Genomic DNA, 17,553 nt, shown 5'->3' with positions numbered 1-17,553 from the left:
ATAGTCACTGGGATTACAGGTGTACACCACCACGCCCAACTTGATATTCTGAATTATCCCCAAGTAAATTATTTCTATATTTAGGAGTGTTTTTAAAAAATATTACTTATTGTTCTTATTGATAACATAATGAAATCATGAGACTCACTAAGAATTAATTTTTCTTCTTGATGAGTTATTGGATCACTTCTATGGTGAGATGGTAAGATATAGTATCTTTTTTTTTTTTTTCTTTTTCTTTTTTGTGGTACTGCGGATTGAACCCAAGGGTTCTTTACCCTTGAGCTACATTCATCCCTAGCCCCTTTTGGTCTTGCTAAATTGCTGAAGCTGACCTTGAATTTGGGATCCTTCTGCCTCAGCCTCCCAAACCACTGGGATTATGGGTATGCACTACCACCCCTGGCAGGCAGTATCTTTATGTAAAATCTGGAGCTTGTATCACTAGTATGAGAAATAAAATTATCTTGATTTTAGATGGGACATATAAAAGGAGTGCTGTATATTCTTATAATAAGCCAACATTTGCAACTTTCCCCAAATGCCTTAAATTGCTTAATATTACTGCAAGTTTTCATTTAATGAAAAAAATCTGGATTTGGACCTTTATAGTCATTGTAATCAGTATGACCATTTTCTTTTAGTTGAATTTGGTTGGTTCTTGATACTTGTGAAACTGGAAGATAAGTAATATTGTTCAAGTTTGTCATGTTTCACTTCTCATTCACTAAGCTAGTAGAATGTTCCTATTGGGAGGCAGGTAATACATTGGGAAATGTGAAAATTGGAGATTGAGACCCTGATCCCAGTGTGTCCTTCAGCTTTGAGGCTGTGGAGAGTTTCTAAATGGCTTCATTGGCCTCATTTTTACACTAATACAATATGGAGATTGAAATAGATGGCCTTCATATATTTTTGACATCTCAACTTCTTTGACTTAGATTTCTTAACTTTTTTTTTTTAATGGCTTAAAATTGTCTTTTTTTTTTTTTGCTGTGAACAACACCATCAAATATTTTATAAGGATTCATCCTGAATAATTTCTAAGAGCTTATACACAACATTAACCAGCAGTGTATTTCCTTGTACTGCAAAGGGCAGATATCCTACTAACACAGGATGCATCTTTGAATTGAAAACTGGCTTATGCTTAGACAGCTGATAACATAACTCCTGCCAAAATATAGGTCATTTAAGAAATTACTATGTTGTGAAAATATTCAGTAGTTGACCCAGAAGCACTGGGTCACATTATGTGTGTATCAACATTCACGTGAAGAGGCATATCAAAGGATGATGGGACCATCAATGTAATGCTCAAAAAGTATTCTTTAAATCATATAGTGTCTGTCAAAGTGTCTGGCCATAAAAACTCCATCACCACATTCATCTGAAGGGCACTCACCGCAAAGGTGACTAATTTTGCCATTTTCATCTACCTTATAATATTTCAGGACAGCCAACTTACCCTCCTTTCTCTTATGCTTATTCTTCTTGGGAGTGGTGTAAGACGACGACTTCTTTTTCTTAGCACCACCACGAAGCCTCAGCACAAGATGAAGGGTGGACTCCTTCTGAATGTTGTAGTCAGACAAAGTACATCTGTCTTCCAGTTGCTTACCAGCAACGATCAATCTTTGCTGATCAGGAGGAATTCCTTCGTTATCCTGGATCTTGGCTTTTATATTTTTTATAGTGTCCGAGGGTTCAACTTTGAGCTAATAGTCTTCCCCATAAAGGTTTTTATGAAAATCTGCATCTTGGCGGCAGTCCCACCGCAGATGGTGGATCCGAAAGCACATTTCTTAACATAAAAAAAAAATTATTTGTTTTTTTAGTTGTAGTTGGACACAATATCTTTATTTTATTAATTTATTTTTATGTGGTGCTGAGGATCAAACCTAGGATCTCCCACATACTAGGAAAGCATTCTACTGCTGAGCCACAACCCCAGCTCAAATTTCTTAACTTTTGCTAGGCATTGTGGCACCTGCCTGTAATCCCAGTGATTTGGGAAGCTGAGGCAGGAGGATCGGAAGTTCAAATCAGCCTCACCAATTTATCCAGGCCCTAAGCAATTTAGTGAGACTCTGTCTCAAAATAAAAAAAGCTCAGTGGTTAAACTGCTCTGGGTTCAATCCCTAGTACCAAAAGTTAAAAAATAAATTTATTAATTTTGGTTCATTTTTTTTTTCTTTTTTGAATTAGGAATTGAACTCAGGGTGCTTAATGACTGAGCCATATCCACACCCCGCCTTTTTTTTTTTTTTTTTTTTTTAAAGAGGCAGGGGCTTACTGAGTTGCTTAGAGCATTGCTAAGTTGGTGAAGCTGGCTTTGCATTTGCAATCCTCCTGCCTCAGCCTCCAGACCTGCTGAGGTTATAGGCATGCGCCACAATGCCCAGCCTTGGTTCAGTTTATTCTGGTTTTTCTATTTAAAACTTAGCTAGTGGGCTGGGATATGGCTCAGGCGGTAGCGCGCTCACCTGGCATGTGTGCAGCCCGGGTTCGATCCTCAGCACCACATATAAACAAAGATGTTGTGTCCGCTGAAAACTAAAAAATAAATATTAAAAAAAATTAAAAAAACCCACAAAACTTAGTTAGTTAAATATGAACCTGAAAACATTTATCAATTTAATGATTTTGCTTAAAGGTACAATTTTAACATGGTTTTTGGTTTTTAAATAGATTGATGTGTTTGTTCATTTATGTTGTATCTGGAAAAGGGTTTTAAGGTTAATAGATGCCCACTAGATTTTTGTTGAATTGAATGCATTTAAAATTTTTAGTGTTGTTTTAGATTTATGATTGTAATAGTCTTAGAATATTTTTAGGGAGGTCAAAAGTATTTTTAGATATAATGTTATCTGAATTTAAACAATGAAAACATTGTTTGCTGGAGTCTGTATATAGGGATTTGAAGTATGAACTAGGTAGGGAAGAGTCTAGGAAAGACAAACTGGTCTTTGCTGAACTAATTTTAACCTTTCAATTTTAGAACTATGGAAAATAGCTTCATTCAGTAATAACAATAGTTAAACTTATGAGAAAGATACCATTGTTATCTCCATTTTACAATGCAGAATAAGTACTTTGTGCAGCTGGTAAGCATGGAAACTGGGAATACCCCTGAATTCTGTGCTGTAAATTACTATACTTTTTAAATGTGTTCAACAAATTCTTGTAAAATATCACCTTTCTGCCAGGTTCTGGACAAGGTCTCAGGGATGCAAGGTAAATAATTAAAAATGGATTCCTTTTCCTTTTGAAACTAAATAGTCTAAGCTGTAGGACTTTGCTCTGAGTTAATATAATTGCTTTAAAAAAAAAACTAATTGTTTTTTTGGGGGTGTATTGAACTCAGGGGAACTTGACCACTGAGCCACATCCCCAGCCCTATTTTGTATTTTATTTAGAGACAGGGCCTCACTGAGTTGCTTAGTGCCTTGCTAAGTTGCTGAGGCTGGCTTTGATTCAAAGATCCTCCTGATTCAGCCTCCTAGTCACTGGGATAATAGGCATGTGCCACTGTGCCCAGCAAAACTAATTACTTTTTCTAAGTGAAGAACAAAAGGTAATCTCTTGTCCTTTTGAGATTACTTTGGGCATATGAGGTCCCAAGTTTGTGACAGAATATTCTCTTTAGGAATTTCTGGCTTGTTGAAAGGTCTGTGGTAAGGAAGTTAGAAAGTGCCTTTTTGGAATATGTTTATTGTATTGATGAGAGTAATAGATCTGAAATTGGCATAACCATAGTTCCTGCCTTTAAGGGCTTTCAGGCTGGCTTGGAAAGGTGAAAGGGTAAGATTGGTATTTGAAAATAACCTCAGAGGAATTACAGAGAACAACTTAATCAAGAATAATATAATGCTAGCTATCTCCATTATTGTTAAGTAAATGATAACAGTGGCACGGTGGAATATATAAAAAGAGTTGGAGGTAGATTTGGGGGTAAGAATGAACAAGGAGGGCTGGGGATGTGGCTCAAGCGGTAGCGCGCTCGCCTGGCATGCGTGTGGCCCGGGTTCGATCCTCAGCACCACATACCAACAAAGATGTTGTGTCCGCCGAGAACTAAAAAATAAATATTAAAAATTCTCTCTCTCTCTCCCCCCCCCTCTCTCTTTCTCTCCTCTCTCACTCTCTCTAAAAAAAAAAAAAAAAAAAAAAAGAATGAACAAGGAATAATGTTGAGGAGGAATAGTCCCTTTTTCTAGGCAGAGAGAACACAGATAAGGAGCTAGATGTATACAGAGTTATTTATAGTAGGGAAAATATTGTCTGAGGAATAATGCATAAATTTATAAAATATGTAAGGGAATGTAATATTTAAAATATGACATTGTTACGGTTTTGATGTCAGGTATAATAAACCTAAGTTGAGTTTAAATTACCAAGAAATATTTCATGTTACATTATTCTAAAGTAGCTGGAAGTCCAGAAGTCATGCAAATGTCAGGGTTGGTTGATTCAATGGATTAATTCTGTTACCAAGGTTCTTGGTCTGTTCTGCCCCTTTGATGCTGGTGGTGTCTTCAGTTTAGGGGCAAGGAGATCTTAGCAAATAAAGGTGTCATCCTCTGAGGGACTGTTTTCCTCCATCTCATCTTTATGATTAAAGAAAATTTTCACACAGTTCTCCCTCGGAGACCTCCCAGATAGCCTCTGTTCATATCTCATGTCCATTCCTACCAGTTATTGGCAAAGAGAATGGGTTTAAACTTATCAGTATAGAGTGGATATTAGAGAATCAACCAGACTTTTCAAAGACTGATTTGGAAGATGAGAGTATGTGTGAGAGTTTTCAACAGTCTTGACATACAGTGTGTCTCTCGGGGAGATTTTAAGAAAATTTATTTTTTTAAGATTTTGTGTCCATATGTGGGTGTTCACTTTTGGATGCTCTTATAAAAATTGGTGCCTAAGCAGAAAGACATATGATTTTAGATAAGAATGTAAAACAGGTGCTGGGGATATGGCTCAGTTGTAGAGTGCTTGCCTGGAATGCACAAGGTCCTGGGTTGGATCTCCAGCAAAAAAACACACACATACAAATGTAAAACAGGTTGACTGCTTTAAATGCCATAACACTGTAATCTCCTGGGCTAATAATAAGAGGGGAAAGTTGGAGTTTATTTTTCTTCCAAATGCATGGTTTTAAAAATTAACATTTCTACCTTTATTCTAATCCCCTGGAAAAATGTATATAATAACCTTGTTTTTTTTTGGGGGGGAAGTTAATTAAATTTGACAGTCATATTTTTAAGAGTTGGGCTAGATTATTTTGTGATGAGTTTCTGAATATAATATTTAAGTATACATTGCAAAAGGCTTTTCCTTATTTGGTGGATTTTTTTTTTCATTCTGCTTTAATTTAGATTTCAGATCTCAGAATAGGGCTCTAGTTCGCCATCTATTGGTCCTAGAATTGTGTGTTAACATTCGCTTGCTGTATTGTGTGGAATATAGAATATGTATTTATGTGGAGAAACGTGTGTTTATATTTTTTAAAACCTTCTTCCCAAGATTACTTTGTATAATTGGACCCTGTGACTCAAAGCTGTTTGTTTTTGATATTTGAGGACCATGATTGTGCTTGAGGATGATTTTTGAAAGAGTACAAATATACACTCAGAGAAATATAGGTGCAGATTCTGTAGGAGCTGGTTAGTGTAACTTTGTGGGCAGACTAAAACTGTTCCGTAATGTTAGGGAGGGTGTTTTTGAGGAGCAGAAGTGGCTCATAACACCGGATATTGGTTCTGGTAAACCACACACACACACACACACACACACACACACACAAAAAAAAAAAAAAAAAAACCCGAGCATTTTGCATCTTCCTTTTTGGTAGCAGACCATATGCTTCTTATGTGCAGACTTTTGATAATTTTTTTAAAGTCATTTTTTTCTTTAGCTTTAAAGGTGGTGGAATTATATTTTGTATAGATAGGAGACTTTGCATTATATTAATGAATTTTTAAAAACTAGAATTTCAATATTAAGACCCTATTTTGGGAAAGGAATAAAATAAATAATGTACTGACAAACATCATAAGGAATAAGGTGCTACCACATTAAACAAACTCGTGGGAAAGTGGAAAGTTTGCTTTTTGTTGTGAGATTGGGTTTCTCTATGGAGTTCTTTGTTAAACTTTTAGCATAGCACTGAACTTCCATTTGGTGGCGGCAGGAAGCATAAATGCGCATTGTGTAACGCCTTTTGCCTGTTTTGCGGATCTGCCAAACCATGACACCCAAAACAAGACGCGTGCTTCTTAACGAAAACTACAGTTCCCAGCGGGCCCGGCGTTGGTGGGCCATCACTTCCCCCCCAGGCTCCCGACTGCCCCTGCCCGGGCTGGCCCGGCGCGGGCCCTGGCTCGCGCCTGCGCAACGACGTGCCTCCCCCCCCCCCCCGCCTCCGGCGGCTGCGGAGCGCGGCGCTGGGGCTAGTGCCCAGCCGTGCTGCAGTGTACGGAGGCAGGCTGTAGGACAAAGGGCGGGTGGCAAAACCCGCTTCACTGGTCAGGGAGCTTTCTGCCTGTTTCAACGCACGGTTTGCCCTGGAATAGTGTGGCAGCGACGGTCTTAGCCTCTTTACTACACAGTGCACACAGTTCCTCGCTCACGTCCTCTCGTTCCGCGGCGCCAGCCCGCCCTGCCCCTCATAGCCGGCGCGCGGCACCGCCAGCCCAGCGCGGAGGGAATGTGACGGCGTCAGCGCCTCAGGTTAGCCTCACCTCGGCCGGAGCCAGGGGCCTGCTCTGCCTGCCGCAATGCCTCGTGCCGTTGCTGTACGTCCGAGGCAGTGGGGCCTGGCGTGCTTCCGCAGACGGAGGTGCAGAAACAGCGGCCGCGGCGAGGAGCCATGACTGAGGCGGCGGCGGCCGCGCCTCCTGGCGGCCCATGGGGGCGGCGCGGCGGGCGCCCCCTGGCGGCGCGCCGGGGCGGAGCGGCCCTTCGCCGTCGCAGCCGCAGCCGGCGGAGGCGCTGCTGTCCCTCCTCCCCGTGTCCCCGGCGCTCGCCCGCTCGCTCGCTCGCTCCATTCTCCCTCCGCTTCAGATTAAAGGGGGGGAGGGAAAAGGAGCTCGGCCGCCATTTTCCCAGTGCCGCCGCCACCGCCGCCACCGCTCGCCGAGCCGGCGGGAGAAGCTAGCATCGCAGAGAAGCCGACTTGTCTCGCCGCTGCGGCGCGGGGGGCGGCCGGAGCGCGCTCCCCGGCCGGGAAGAGGCGCCCGGGGGTGGCAGCCGGGTGCGGGCTCGGGCTGCAGACGGCGGCGCTTGTTTGTGCGGGGCGGGGGGGCGGCTTCACCCTCTGCCCCCGCCCGCCCTGCCGGGCTGCGGTACCCGGCCGTGCCCAGGCCCCGCCGGAGCGAAGGAAGGCCGGAGAAAGGGCCCGAAGAGAAGAAAAAGCGGCCGCTCCCCGCCGCCGCCGTCTTCCCCTCCCCCTCCGCCTCGCCCCCCCGCCCGGAAAGTCAGGGCGGCTCCGGGCGCCGGGGGGGAGGAGAGCGGCGGGCCCGGCCGGAGCCGCCGCCGCGCGCCCCCGCCCGCCGGCCCTCGGCGCCCAGGCCGGGGGGCTGTTTGCAAACTGCGCCCATTTTGTGGGGCCGAGTCCGCCCGGGCTACGCTCCTCCATCACGTGGTAGGTGCTGCTTCTGCTCCTTTCCTCCTCCTCCTCCCGCTGCCCTTTCTCCTTCTCTTCGCTCTCTCTGTGGCTCCCATTTCTTCTTCTCTTTGTTAGTTGTAACTAGAAAGGCAGGGCAGGGGAGGAAAAATCCCCGGAACTTTAAATGGCCTCTCCGGGCTTCCCCGCTGCGGGTCCGGGCTGGGAGTCGCCCCAAGGGCGGGGGTGTGCGGGGGCCCTTCCCCACCAGCTGCCGCCTCGTTCGCTGGGCTTTCCTTTGGCGTTCTATTTAAAAAGGCGGCCTGGAGAACATGGTTTATTCCTGTTAAAAAAAAAAAAAAAACCCAAACAAACTCTGGCTCTCGCCTTGAACTTCTCTTGACTGCAAAAGGTCTTTTTCTTTGCTCGAACACATATCTTGAGCGTTTCACGGTTTTTATCACAACTCTGATTGTTTCATTTATTTGTTATTTTTGCTGCCTGTAAATTGAGGTCACTTACGTTTTCAGATCTAGTCCCCCTCAGGCGGACGTGTTTTTTTTTTTTTTTAAACTAAAGAGGAAGAGGCATTTGCTTTTAAGTGAGAGTTGGAATCTTAATGCTTTTTTTTTGGGGGGGGGGCTGTTTTCCGCCTGATAATCTTTAGATTCTCAGCAAATACTTTGTTTTCCGTATGATCAGCCCTACTCTTGTAATTAACTTAAAAATCCTTTTGTTTTCAAATGTTGGAATCCCAGTGTGGATTTTTGGAGCAGCACGTTACTAAACTATTGCTTATTGATTGCCTTAGGGGAGAAGGGGTGACATGATGGCGCCACTTTAAATTGCTCTTTCCTCCTCCTCTTTCCCCCCTTTTATCCTGGAGGTCACTGGAGCATTTTCCGTGACCTATTATTAAAACTGCACTTGAGGGTGTTAGGAGAAAAACTCATAGGAGCCAGAGTTTGGCACCTTAATGGTCAGAAGACCCGAATTCCGCGGTCCCCAAAGTTCTGAGTAATATTTCTAGTCCTTCAACCTCGTCTCCCTCCCTTCCATTCACAATCCTGGTGTTGCCATCTCCTTTGTCACGTGGCTAGCAATCATTGTGTTTTTTTTGTTTGTTTTGGGGTGTATGTTTATATTTTAAATTGTAGCTTAGAGGGACCTTTCCTCTCCCGTTGAGGAGCTCAAAATGTTTTAGTTTCTTTCAGTTACAGAGTCGGAGAACATTTTTAAAATAAACGATAAATTACATAATCTTCGCCTTGCATAATCATGATATAGTTATAGATTGTTACTGAACTTCGCTTCAGAAGTACTTTCAAGTAGTACATTAGAAAATCTTTTCCATTTCTCAGAATGGTCTGTAGTTCGCTTTCCCTCCTGCTTTTTGGGTAATTTAAAGTACCACTATTTACAAAGGCTTAAGTGGGTGTGTTTCCCCTCCCCCTTCTATAGGGTGTACTTGGTTCCTTACATACAGTTTTACCAATTTAGATAATTTCAATTGTCTGCAGGCGTTGCCAGTTAAGTTTTTTTTTCTTTTTCTTTTAACAACAGTGTATACTTTTGGGTAATGTGTGCTACCTAAGGATATTTCATTAATATTTGTTACATTTTTGATGCTGGGTATTTTTTGCTTTTAATCCTGTAGCTTTAGAAGAATGTTATTTATCTGTTACTTCATTTCAGTTTTCCCCATAATTGAGTAAATTTCTAATGGAAAATACAAAGTACATTTCTCTGTTTCTACACGGGTTACTAGACACTTTCAATTAAAAAAAATCTAGAGTTAAACTTTCTTTTCAAGTAAATATAAAATATAGTGATTCTTAAGTATATATTGATCTGTTTTATCATGTATGTTTTCCATGGTTTGGGCCATTTTCTTTGCTAACAGTTACATCATGTCATGTGATAATGTGCAGTGTGATGTGTAGTTCTAAAAATAAGGCAAGGTAGAAGTGCTCATCCCTTAGGAATTTAAAAAATGTATTATAAATGTGAGATAACTACCCTCAGTCATGGAATTTTGGATTTCCAGGAGGTTTATCCAACAAAGTGTAGGATTCCTTTGACTTTCAGTCTTTTGGATATATTTGTTAGTGATCTCATAATTTGAGGTGGTTATCTATTTCTCAAGTGTGAACTACTTGGAGGGAAATATTAGATATTTTAAAGGTCTGTTTTCTGGTAAAGATGATTGTCAATAATTGACTTATTTCAGTGTGTGTGAAATAAGTGTGAATCGTGGTTGTGCAGTTGAGTGCTCAGTGAAGTAAAGGAGTAGAGCTTTTGTAATAGGGTGGGGTGTTTTTGGACTTTCCACCTCTATGAATCTCTTGAAGTGAGGTATTGAGATGTGTTTCTGCTTCTCTTCTGAAAGCCTTATTCAGAACATTAGTATTTGACTTTTATGCTTTTCCACAGTGATACATTAAATTTGTGCCTGGTTTTCTTTCTTCCTCCTTACACACATTATTTCTATGGTTAAACCTGTAGAGCAGGCTTTGATTGTTGAGGAAAATTCTGGAAACTAGAAAATGAATAAGCCTTAGTTCACTTACTTATGAACTTTTTATCAAGGAAAGAAGAAAGGAAAATAACTATAGTCTGTTCCCTCCGCCCTTTCTAAACACTGCCAGTACTCTTCCATCTTTAGTAGTGCTACACTGTAACCACCAATGTCTCTCTATCCTCTGGATGTTATTGGTTTGACTACAGATTTTTAATTGTATTTTTAAGCAAATAACAAGTTTGGCTTTGTTCTTTGATATGATCTGACTGATTCATGTAATCTATAAACATAGGTCCTTTGGTTTGGGATGCTTGTTAGAGAATTGAATAATTCTAGTTAGGTTCTTTTTTTTTTTTTTTTTTTTTTTTTTTTTTTTTTGAGTAAAGCTTAATTATCTGTTGTATTAGAAAAGTGTTTAAAAAATGTTCTAAAAAAACGTTAAACTAATTCATACTGGATTTTTGGAACAATAATAGAGAAAACTGTGTTGAAACAGCAATTTTTTTTTAATCCGCTTCTTTGGGTGGGGCATTTTTTTTTTTTTTTTTTTGGTCGTCTTGGTGAAGTCATTAAGACAGATTCTAAGTCAAGTTTCTTTCAGAAATGTATATATCTAATTTTTTTTTTGTTGTTGTTCTCCCCCTACCCCTGGACCTCTCCATTCTCTTTGAGTCTGGAGGGGAAAGAATAGTGTAGACCAAATATGTGGTAATGATAACTAGTAAGTTACCCTCCCAAGTATGCATTCTGGTTTTTTTCTGTGACCCACAATTCTCTCCTTTATGCACAAGTAACAAGTAATGCATATCACTTACCTCCTGTCTGTATTCTGGTAGCCTTTAAATGTTGGAGACCTGTATAGTACAGTGGAGTATTTGTTTTTCCTAATTCATACTATCTTATAACCATATTGTGTTCACCTGAGTTCTGAGCTCCCATCTCCAGGAATGGGAAGTATGGATGATAGAGTCCTACTTTGCATTATGAGTTATTACATTGGCAGGAATATTTTTGCACAGCATTTAGTGTGCCTGGAGACTAATATCAATTTATTAAGATAGAAATTATAATTTAAATATACATCTTCAGAAAGCAACATGGCTTAAAAACTAGGCTTAGTACAGATTAAAAACACGAACAACAAAAGAGCAAACAGCAACAAAAACAGTCGTCCTATTTTAGGAAAAGATATGGTCCAAGCCTTTTATTGCACTGTCAGATCAGGTGTTTGGGGCCATTTTATTTGAGACATCTGTACTGTGCTTCTTCATTAAATGAGCAAGCAGAGGGCATTAGTGTAAAATATGTTTCCTGTGATCTGGTTCAATCTAAGTAATCAAGGTAGAAACTTATTTAAATTGGAGAAAGTGGGAAAGGAAAGTGCTTTAATACTAAATAATTAGTGATGAGATTTACTCTGGGATTTGTTTCTGTGTTAAGCCTTGTGCCTATCTATTAGGATTTTGGGTAAAATATATAGAAGAAAGTAAGCCAATAGATGTGATTTGTCAAAAAACTTGGGACTCCAAAAGGCTGCAATAGATACTTTTTCTCTATGTGTTAGTCTGTTTTTGCTTAACAAGTCTTCACCCTACTCCCGTTGAACCTTCTCATGCTCTTGAAATGCTTTACCACTGAGCCCAAACCCCAATCCATTTTTTCTTGTACTAGGGCTCTTTACCACTGAGCTACATCCCCAATCCTTTTTATTTATTTGTGAGACAGGGTCTTGCTAAGTTGTTGAGGGCCTTATTAAGTTGGTGAGGTTGGCTTCAAATTTGTGATCTTCTTGCCTCAGCCTCCTGAGTTGCTGGGAATATAGGTGTGCACCATCAAGTGCCTGACCTTTTCTTGCTTTTGATAGGATAAAGGTAAGGCAAAAAAAAAAGTGAAAAGCCTACTGAGCCTGCTTGATAGCTGGTTGTGCAGATTGGAATTTTAGTTCTATTTTAAATTTACAAATACAAAGTATGTGGAAACCAATTTCATCAATGTACCCAGCACAATTCATACTTGAGAAATGAAAAACTCCAGTCCTCTGAAAAGGAAAATTTAAAGATTGTATGTGAAGATTTTAAATCTTTGTGCCAACAGGTCCATCTGGGTGGAGGAGACTTTCTAAGTTTTTATTTCTCCATTGGGTAGTACAATGTGGCTAGTAATAGGTGTTTAATAAAAGTTATTTTCTGCAAGCTTTACTTTTCCAAGATTTTAAGATAGCTCAATAGAATTTTAACATGTGAATTCTCTCTACCAGGGAATTATTTAGCCATGTTTTATTATTGTTGACTGAGCTTGCCTTTTATTCTCTAATAATTTTTTAGAATTAAAGTTTTTCTCCAAGCTTTTGAGAGTCAGGAAATGTATGTGAGAGATAAATTTAATGCTGTTTTATCTAAATGTTATCAAGAATTTTGGTTCTTGTTACTTGAACTAGGAATCTAAAATGAGATCTTACTCTGAATTTTAAGTTCAGAAGATTCTGCCCTTGCTTGGAAAAAGTTGCTTGAGTGGCATCAAACTTAATGCAGCCCCATCACCTTTTAATTCCTTTTTAAAAAGGGAGCAGTTTAAAGGTCAGTCCTGGTCAAATTCACTTAGACTGCAAAGTGTTGAAGAATAAAAAAGGACGAATAACAATTTTGTTAAGATGTTAAACCAAAAATTGCTAAGAACTGGTATGTAGGCTTTCTTCTGCTACTTGCTGTTTGGCCTTTGTGACTGCTTATTAGCACCTCTACCAGAGGGTGTGAAGGGATAGAGGTTAAAAGCTAATTAGTGAGCGAGTGTCTGATGTTTGCTAGTATAGAGGCTTTATGGAACTCTATTGGGGGAAGGGGAGTTGCTTGCTTGGCATCCGCCAGGTCCTGTGTGTGTTCAGTCCAAAGCACTGGAAACAACAACAACAAAACAAAAACCTGAAAGAAATACTGGTCTTATAAGTTGAACTATCAGGAATTTTCATTGAATTGTTTGTATACTACCATGGAGAATGTTTGAACACCTTAAGAATATTATTATGTTGGAGCTGGGGTTGTGGCCTAGTAGTAGAGTGCTCCCCTAGCACATTTGAGGCACTGGGTTCTATCCTTAGCATCACTTATAAATCAAGATATTGTATCCAACTACAACTAAAAAATAAATATTTTGGGAAAAAGAAGAATATTATATGTTAAAAATAGGGCTGCAATTTTTTTTTTTTGCCGTTAATGATTTATTCCTTACTATTTACTCTTTGCCTCTCGAGAATAAAAGAAGGATGTTAGTATTAACTTCTTTTTCTCTTCTTTTGGGCCTGCTGGGTTTTAAATCCAGGGCTTCAAACATGCTAGGCAAGCGATGTATCACTGAGTTAGTAACCCCAGTCCCGTTATTAACTTTTAACATTTCCCTGGCATTTGAGAAGACATTTTTAATCATTAATTCAATTTAAAGGGGATAAGGTAGATTTCAGTTGGATCTCTGGAATTTGGCCATGGACTTTGAAGAATAACCCTTTTGTTTTGAATTGCTTGGACTCTTCAAGAAATCTGATTTTAGGATTGTTCAGAAGTACTTGTATCATTAGTGTGTTAGAAAAAAATAGGATAAAAGTGAATTTTTTTTCCTTTTTGACCTTTTGGGAGCTAAAGACGAATAAATTTGAGTTCAGTGATAGGATATGAATAGGATAAATACCATTCATAGTTTGACATGGTTATCAAAAAATTCAGTTTATATGTGTGTGTATATTTACCATGTGGAAATATACTTATGTGGTTTGATCTTTTGAAATTTTAGGTTGGGTTTTTTTTTCTATTAAATTTCTTTAGTGAAAGAATTGGATATGTATATCTTTGTGTACCCATTAGAGTAGTTCTGTTGGATAGAGTTCCTAGAAGTGCAGTTGCTAGGTAAATGTTTGTATGATTGCATGTAAAATTGATAATCCCTTTAAAATGCCCTGGAGGGCTGGGGATGTAGCTCAGTGGTAGTATGCCTGCTAGCATGCATGAGGCCCTGGGTTTGATTCCCCAGAACTGCAAACAAACAAAAACCAGCTATGGAACCAAATTGGATAATTTAAAAAGCATAGTTTTAAAAAGTTTGTCCATTTAGGTGTAGAGGGGCTTGGGCATGTATGTGACTGGAACACGAGGTGGATGAGGTCTGTCCTAGATTTAGTTGATACTTGCTTCTTATTAGATTGCTGTTTCCTCATGATCAGACATTCCCATTAGCTTTCTAATGGATCTTAATCTGATTTTTTCAGTATAAAATGTTCATGTTGCTTAACATATATTGGTCTACTGTCCATCAGACACTATGCTGCATGTAGGGGATAGATAGAAAACACTCCATAACTCTTCAAGAAATACATGGTCTAATTAGGCTTGATGGCTAATGCCTCTAATCCCAACTACTCGGGAGGCTGAGGTAGGATGATCATTAAGTTGGATTCCTGCCTGGGCAATTTAGTGAGACCCTGCTCAAATAAAAGGACTGGGAATATAGCTCAGGGGCAGAATTTTCCTGGGTTCAATCCCCAGGACCACAAAGGGGTTTTTGGGCTGGGGATGTGGCTCAAGCGGTAGCGCGCTTGCCTCGCATGCGTGCGGCCCAGGTTCGATCCTCAGCACCACATACCAACAAAGATGTTGTGTCGCCGAGAACTAAAAAATAAATATTAAAAATTCTCTCTCACTCTCTCTCCTCTCTCACTCTCTCTTTAAAAAAAAATAAATAAAAATAATAATACATGGCCTAGGAAGGGAGGAGATAGATGAAATTGTGAGTTTTATATTGGCTGCAGTTGCTCAACATGAGCATGTCATTTTGACATGAATGAGCATCTAATTTTGGACCTGAACTTTGAAAGAGTAGCATGAACAAAGGTGGAGGAGCATAGAAGAACCAGGAATCATGTATGAGATTCAAGTGGCTGTAGTAAGAAAAGGTTGAATGTTAAAGGGGGGCAAATATGTGCTGTGCAAAGAGTTTGCATTCATTCTTGCCCTAAAATCATTGGAGAATTTTAAGCACCACACAATGGGATTTATGTTTCCTCCCTTCCTCCTTTCTCACTGTTGTAAGTTATTGTAATAGTAGACTCAAGATTGCAGGCTTCCTGAGCTCCGAAGGAGAAATGATTGGGAAATAATTACTGTGGTATATAATCAGGTTCTGAAGTAAGGTAGTAGCATTGAGGTTGGAATGAATGTGCCTATCATTCTGCTGTTTGAACTCCCCCAACCCCTTACACCTTTCAGAATTCTGTCAGAAAGTCCCCCACTGCTGTGTTGTCCCAGGACGGAGGTGCTTTTGACCCCTCGAATCGTGATTCTTCTCAATTGAGGGTCTTGTGGGGAATTGTGGTTGAATAGATACTGTGGTTTAGTGTATTATTGTTAGGATAGTAGAGTATGTGGGTCAGTGTCTGCATGAACTGTGCCTCCATCCCCACAAAAATCAGAATGTCTTCTCTTGACCCCCATCAGGCAAAACACAGTTCATTAAGCTGTCTTCACACCTAATTTATGTCTTAATCATGTTTGGCATTAATGAAACTTTACAATTCTTAGTGTCTGGCATTAGTAGATATTTATAATCTGAGATATTTATGAGAAGAGGTAAATAATGATTGTCGTTGTGATGCACTTATACAGGGAATATTGAGGGGCACGAATTGGTTTTGGATTTGCTGTCGGGGCCAGGGAATGTGTTTTGATTATGGGATGCTTGGAGTAGCTGTATGGTCAGTGCTGGATTCTACTCTTGTGTGTATGTGTATGTATGTAGTGGGGGTTACAGGTGATTGAACCCAGAGGTATTGTGTCACTGAGCTATAGCCTTTTTTATTTTTTATTCTGAGACAGGGTCTTGCTAATTGCTTAGGCTGGCTTTGATTTGTGATCCTTCTGCTTTAGTTTCCTGAGTCACTGAGATTATAGGCTTCTGCCAGGGCAACCAGCTTGGATCCTATTCATTCTTTTCGTTTCAGCTTAGATGTTGTTCCTCTGGGAAGACTTTTCTGACCCCATCTACTTCTCAGGCTGTGTGAGGGTCCCTGGAGACTCCTTTTATTACTGGTCCTTGTCATCCTTTGTAAGTACCTAGTACAGTGCTTTGACTAAAATAGGCATTTTAATATTTATTGGAGATAATCAGTAGATAGTTGATGTTCCCTCATTGACTTTCCTCTAAAATTCAGAATTTAGTATTTGGTAATTAAGGCCCTTCCAATTTAAACCTAGCCTTAAACTGCCTAGTGTACTGGTTAAAAGGCCTTAGAGATCTTGCTTCTGCAGCTTAGTAGTTATGTCATCATGGGCAATTTAATTATCTTCTCTGAGCATCAAAATTTCCTCATCCATAAAATGGTAAGACAGCACTAGTAGTACTTACCTTATAACGTTATTATGAAGATTAAATAAAAGAATATATGTAAAAACATAGCATGCTGGTTGACATAGTGAATGGTCAATGAGAGTTAGTAACCTGTCTTCCAATTAGATATAATTCTTAGTAGTTATAAAACTTGTTAAGAAGCTCTGTTAAAAGATAATGTTAGGAACTTGGTGGGGTAAGACCCACATTATTTCTTTGTCTTATTAAAAAATTATCTCTTTCAGCATGTTTCATTTACTTTATATATCTACATTTGTTTCTGCGTAAAGAAAATAATTTTCAGTGCATTCCATAATGTAACTTCTGGTACATCACAAATCTCTACATAGCTGTTCTCTTCCTCTCATTCTTTTCTTGAGAAGCTGTATATACCACCTGGTTCATCTATGTCATTCTATGACTATTTATTTTCTCAAATATTTCCCATTATTTTGATTGTGTCATTTTCTTTATTAGAATTTTTTCTTAACAAAATCTAATTTATACTTGAAGACCCACTTCAATAAGTCTTTTTAATCAGTGCTTATAGTGCTTACGATGTACAGGCTCTAGATAAGTTAGTAAGCATGCAAAAAGATGCTGTTAAAGAACTTTGCTTGTTTTGGAAAGAGAATTTAAAAAATTTGACAAGTAGGGAATATTCAGATGACTTGAATTTGAATGATGTGACTTAAGTGCATTATGCAATTTAAGTAGAAAGAAAGTAATAAAAATCTGAGGAGTCAAATTTTGGGGGAGATACTGTGTATTGAAGAATAATATGTTCTGGGCAAAAGAATTGGAGAATGGCCTTCCAGGTAGAAGTAGCACCATAGACAAAGATGGAGTTGGGGAATCTGGAAAATTCTGGGGTCGTTGAGTTCATGCTGCTTGATATATTTTTTCTGGTGTTATTTTAACTTTTTCTTAAGGAGATTGAACTCATGAAAAAGATTAGATACTCTTCTAGAGGAGGAAGACCTGGTTTGGGGGACTGAGACACTAATCAGAAAGGTGTTAGGGTACAGGTGTGAGCTGATAAGGACCTGGGCTGAGT

At 39.6% G+C, this 17,553-nt stretch overlaps 1 protein-coding gene across 4 annotated transcripts in view; it reads left to right on the top strand.

Annotated features, from left to right (window-relative positions):
- KANSL1 (KAT8 regulatory NSL complex subunit 1) overlaps positions 1–17,553 on the top strand; it is a 199,195-nt gene that overhangs the window by 23,752 nt on the left and 157,890 nt on the right. For 2 of the 4 annotated variants that reach the window (XM_081273010.1, XM_081273006.1), the window contains exon 1: positions 7,510–7,648. The exons of 1 other annotated variant lie outside the window; for it this stretch is intronic. The gene's annotated coding sequence lies outside the window, so the exon portion shown is untranslated. Of the gene's footprint in view, positions 1–6,439; positions 6,736–7,509; positions 7,649–17,553 lie in introns of those variants that run through there. One more of the 4 variants, XM_081273008.1, reaches the window with a different exon arrangement.

This window comes from Spermophilus citellus (assembly GCF_964194105.1).
Source record: "Spermophilus citellus genome assembly, chromosome: 17".
NCBI classification, from domain to species: Eukaryota; Metazoa; Chordata; class Mammalia; order Rodentia; family Sciuridae; genus Spermophilus; species Spermophilus citellus.
The sequence above is the reverse complement of the archived record's forward strand: the minus strand, read 5'-3'. Positions and strand labels throughout refer to the sequence as shown.